Source organism: Amblyomma maculatum, chromosome 8 (genome assembly GCF_055883805.1).
Source record: "Amblyomma maculatum isolate TAMU_Amacu chromosome 8, ASM5588380v1, whole genome shotgun sequence".
Taxonomy (NCBI): domain Eukaryota; kingdom Metazoa; phylum Arthropoda; class Arachnida; order Ixodida; family Ixodidae; genus Amblyomma; species Amblyomma maculatum.
The window spans coordinates 67287522-67292915 of record NC_139351.1 but is presented as its reverse complement, the minus strand read 5'-3'; the positions used below and the strand labels follow the sequence as shown (position 1 = coordinate 67292915).

The 5394-nt window shown below is 45.1% G+C and overlaps 2 non-coding genes across 2 annotated transcripts; one reads left to right on the top strand and one right to left on the bottom strand.

Moving 5' to 3' along the window:
* Positions 1 to 397: 397 nt before the first annotated feature.
* Positions 398 to 479, top strand: TRNAS-CGA (transfer RNA serine (anticodon CGA)). Its single transcript has one exon. It is a non-coding gene; the product is annotated as a tRNA-Ser (tRNA).
* A 4833-nt stretch (positions 480 to 5312) lies between these two features.
* TRNAS-CGA (transfer RNA serine (anticodon CGA)) lies at positions 5313 to 5394 on the bottom strand. Its single transcript has one exon. It is a non-coding gene; the product is annotated as a tRNA-Ser (tRNA).

The following is a 5394-nucleotide window of genomic DNA, read 5'->3' as shown; positions in this document are numbered from 1 at the left end:
CATAATATACATGAGTCGTCCCGCTTTTAGATGGTTCGATTATCTCCCATCTCGTTAGCATACCAAATTATACTATTCCTATCTTCTAATCCGTTTTAATCTGTACCGACAATTAATCGATGCGGATTAATGTGGAATCGGCCTTTGGCGGTGCTCTCTGACTCACAGGGAGGAAGGACCTCAAGGACAGAAAAGTAATGCCGAATGGAGAAGTGGTCGGTGAAACGACTTAGGCTATGAGGGCCGCTGATTGGACAATAAAGCGAATTAAAGGCACCCTGGTGGGAAACAAAATTTTGAGATTGGGAACGTTATGATATAATGCAAAGAACGAATAAACTATGACTTCTCGTAGCATGTGCATACCAACGTCTTATCGGAAGTAGGAATCCGTCCTGCAGTCGTGGCCGAGTGGTTAAGGCGATGGACTCGAAATCCATTGGGGTTTCCCCGCACAGGTTCGAATCCTGTCGGCTGCGGAAATTTTTTTCTAGCACCGCCCCCCATATGTTTTACAATGCATATCATCGGTAGCGTTTCATGTTTTTCGCCCGTTACGGTACGAGAATGAAGTTTCTTATGCCAAAGTTCTAGAGATCGTGAAACCTTCGACAAACGAAAATTGGAGCAACCATGTTTGGTCCAAAGCTAAAAGTAACCTTTATCCTTGCAAATCGCCAGCACCGTATACGGATTGCCTGATACTATCTTTACAAACACTAAAAGCAACACTAGCGCCGATTTTAATCTGGAATATGCTTATAATAAGAAAGCTCGCTATTCGCAACTAGACCCCCCCCCCCCCCCTCCAAACATTTTTTTTTTTTATTTTAGGAAGGGTGAGATCCGATCATCAAATCCCGAGGCGATGTTTTCTGCATGCTTGTCCCATTGATGCCATGTAATACCTGCATCTTCATAGCGAGGATTGTGTGCAACATGATGCAAAAATGCCCATGGAAACTGCCGAGGCCTATTTCTTGACCACTGAAGCAATAAATAACGTGTCAGGGCGAGCTCAAACGGTGGAGACAACTACGGGCAGCATGGCGCTGGGTTCGCCTCTCCTTTGTATGTTCAGCGCAAAGGAAGAGAAGAGTGTTCGACCAAGGTTCTCTTCTCGCCCTTTCGTTGACGTTTTCTAATATACGTAATGGCGCGTGCTATAGCAAAGAAGAGGGAGAGAATAGTTGTCTCTGACCAAATTTGGCGGGAAGAGGGAAGAATGAGAGCGTCCCGCGTCGGAAGAGAGGCTGTTTCTCTTTTTACTCTCTCTACTTTAGGTTTTACATCCGTGAAAGTCCAAAACGTAATTTAAGAGTAATTGCATTACTTTACAGAAATAATTTATAATGTAACGTCATTACCTTTTGTGACCAGTAATGTCTGATGTAATTTAGTTGCTTTCGCTCGCTATTTAGGAAAGTAATTGGCGGTAATTTATTTCACTTTTACAGGCAATGCTGCCGTGCATGCTGCCGCTGGTCCGCGACAGGATCATATTAGGACGTCTGTTTAACGTACAAAGTATCTGTCCAGACGTGAACGACGAAAAGATGGCATAGAGCAGTTGTAGCTGGTCCACAATAAGGCTTCCCTAGCGAAAAAACCGTATGAGTCACAATAACCTCAAATTTCTCATAAAAACTCATACTAAGCTCATACTAAACTCATACAAATCTCATACAAAGTTATATATTTCTCATACGTTGAATGATATTTGTATGAGGTTGTACTTTATTTATTTATTTATTTATTTGAAATATCCTAAAGGCCCAATAGGGCATTACATAGGGGGGGATGTGGAAGCAAATGTAATATGAGATTTATACGAGCTTAGTATGAGTTTAGTATGAGAAATCTGTGTAAGGTTATTGTGACTTATAGGGTTATTGTGACTTATAGGACTCAGATCGCACAGCCACCATAGGAACTGGAGAGATCCGATCACCAAAAGTACCCATGCCGAACAAAGGTACACCGTAGGGTTCTATAATCTCTCCAATGCTATTTAACATAGCAATGATAAATTTAGCAAAGAAACTGTTGACCCGCACTGATATTGGCTTCACTTTATACGCGGACGACATCACCATCTGGGCTACTCAGGGATCCTTGGCGCAAAAAGAAGAAGCTCTGCAAGCCGCTATAGACCTAGTCGAGGAATTTGCAGGGGAGAGTGGTCTTCAATGCTCCCCAGAAAAATCCGAACTTATCAGGCTACACAGAAGAAATTACAAGTCCCCAGGAGAAATTCAGCTCTCTCTAGGAGACCAGATAATTCAAGAGAAGGACAAGATCAGAGTTTTGGGGCTGTGGTTGCAAAGCAATTTGAGAGTGGATTATACAATCAAAACACTAAAAACCGCAGTCAACCAAATTTCCAGAATGATTAGAAGGGTGACCTGGCACCGGAAAGGGATGAGGGAGGAGGACACCCTACGCCTTGTACAGGCCCTAGTCGTTAGCAGGATTACCTACGGGCTCCCATATCACGAAATTACGTTCACTGATAAAAGGGCCATTGACACTATCATAAGAGGAGCCTATAAAACGGCCCTAAACCTCCCGCCAACAACATCAACGGAACGTCTTTGGGCACTCGGAGTGCACAACAACTTCGAGGAGCTCAAGGAGGCGGTTCTAGAGAGTCAGAAACAACGCCTAACAACAACGCAGGCGGGTAGGGAAATCCTGTCAAAACTAGGGCTATGGCAGGCACTAAGAACTTCTGAGATCAAATCACAAATTCCGACATCCACAAGAAACAACATCTATGTGAACCCTATACCCAAGCACATGCACCACGAGTTACAAAAGGGTCGAAGGAAAGCCAGAGTCAAATCATTGGAAAAACAATTGTCTAAAGACGCGGAAGTTGTCCACGTGGACATAGGGGCTTACGGCGAACCTGGCAAGTTCACAATAGCTGCAGTTTACCACAAGAAGAGGCCAATTATTCAGGCTTCGATCTATGCCAAGGATCCTGCGGAAGCGGAATCACTGGCAATAGCCATCACCATAAAAACACAAGACAACCAAAATAAGTCATCACACGTAGTGACGGACTCCCAACCAGCCTGCAGGGACTACCTGGCCGGAAAACCTCACAAAAGAGCGTGTGCAATATTACGTTCCATCTCCCAGACGCACACAATTACATGGACACCTGGACACGAAGGCCTAGAAGGAAATGAGGTAGCGAATGATCTAGCCCGAGCTCTTACAAACCGGGCGGATCCCCATCCCTACCTCACCCCTCTCCTAGGACCCTACGGCGACAGGCTGGAACACCTACGGTTAGAAAGAAGAATTTTCTCACCACCACACAAACACCTTCCTTCCTCGGACGCTATAGACTGGAGAAAAATACAAACAAACACATTCCCTAATCTTCAAATTTTAAATAAGATAAGCCCAACAAAATACACGAGTTACTGTCCTTGGTGCGGTGCAAGCCCCACACTCTTTCACATCTCTTGGGAATGCCAGGACAAACCTGACCCAACGTTAATAGTGCCATGCCCGACACACGAGCAGTGGGAGGCGGCCCTGACCAGCGACAACCTGGACCAGCAAGCCTGGATTATCCAGCTAGTCCGCAAGTGAGCTGCTGCCAGCGGAGCCCTGGACTAGGGGCACCGAGCACCCAGCTCCTGCGAATATTTACTGATTATATGCTCATTAAAAGTTTTCTCTCTCTCTCTCTCTCGCTAGAGTTGCATCTGAAAGAGAAGAAGTTCATGAAAATGGCTGTGATTTTTATGATAGCGACAGCTTGCCGATAGCCTATACACGGCCGCTTTCAGCTTGTTTTCAACAGCCACGTGGTCGTGTTGCAGAATATTTGATGTTACGCAAGCTGACCTGGGCGCGCGTGGCGCGCGAAAGCTTGCCCTTCACACGCGGATAGATAGATAGATGGATTTATTGATAGGAAAAGGCAGAGAGGTTGGCCCGAATAATTCAAATCTGGCCTGCTACTCTACACGCGGAGATCGACCACGTGGCACACGCTTACGAATGCATGGTTGCCGGAAGCCATCCCACTTCGTCCTTCAAACGTTCAAAACACTACAGCCTTTGTCGCAGGATTGGTCCTGATCTGGTTTCGTAACGAACGAGGCACGCAGAACACAGTCGCCTTCACAGGGCCAGCGTAAATCAGAGACCGCGGGCACGCGCGTTTGTTGAAGGCTGCGAAAGAAAATACACAACAATGTGCATGATCGATTGACTGTGCCTGGAAGTTTCTCAGATAAGTTGAACAAGGTTGTCGACAAGGATGTTACTGAAAACGCTAATTTTCCTCTTAACTGAAGGAAGCCCTACTGAAAAAATTGTATGAGGCAATAACCTCGCATTTTCTCACACAATCTCACTCAATTGAGTAAGAAATCACATACAAGTCGCATATAATTACATAAGGTCTCATAGTTTCTTGTACATTACCATAAATTATGTTAAATATTTTATGATAATGATGTGCATCGTATGAGAGTCTATGCGATTAGATGAAATTTTATGAGGTTATTGCCACGTAGAACAAGTTTTCACTGGGTGTCAGATATGATGACCGGGTTCGGTCCACCCGGTGAAACTGAAACAGTGATTTCACAAGAAATTTTCACATGAAATCCTTAAAGAACGTGAAAATTTATCAAAAATTAAGCTTAATTCGTCTGTGTTCACCAGGTAATGCAATGAGGAAGAAAGTCAGAACTTTAGCTGAAATTTGTAGAGGGAATGGGAGAGAACAACTTCTATGAGTGGTGTCAACCAGTACCTGGGCTATAGCTGACGGAGCATGCATCAGGCTGGACCTGCACCTTGAAAAAAATGTTCAAGAGAATGAACCCGGTCGTAGGAACTCAAATACACGAGGCCTATACGCGCTATCCCACGTGCCTGGTAGCAGCATATATTTGGGCTGGTTAGTGTGTGAAGAAGAAAATAATAATAAACCCACACGTAGATGCGAGACGCCAGCTGCGGTGATGCAAGGCGTTGCGCTGCTTGTGTATCTAGGGGCATTTTTTTTTTCATCTTATTTTAGTCCTCACAGGTATGTGGACCTCGTGGACCTCGTGTTCGGGTTTCTAAGGCCGTACTTTTTTCTGTGTTGTGTCAGGTTTGAATGTGCCAAAGACAAATGGGTAAACTGGCGGGCTAATTGAAATTGAGCGCTTTACCCTGCTGCTACAATCAACTGGAAAAAAAGGGGCGGGGTGGTTGCGAAAGCAAAAGAGAGACAGTACAAGGGCACCGGTAATTTGTGTTTACACAGCGAAAAACTGCATCTTCAAAGGTTGCGCAGCCGACAGGATTCGAACCTGTGCGGGGAGACCCCAATGGATTTCGAGTCCATCGCCTTAACCACTCGGCCACGACTGC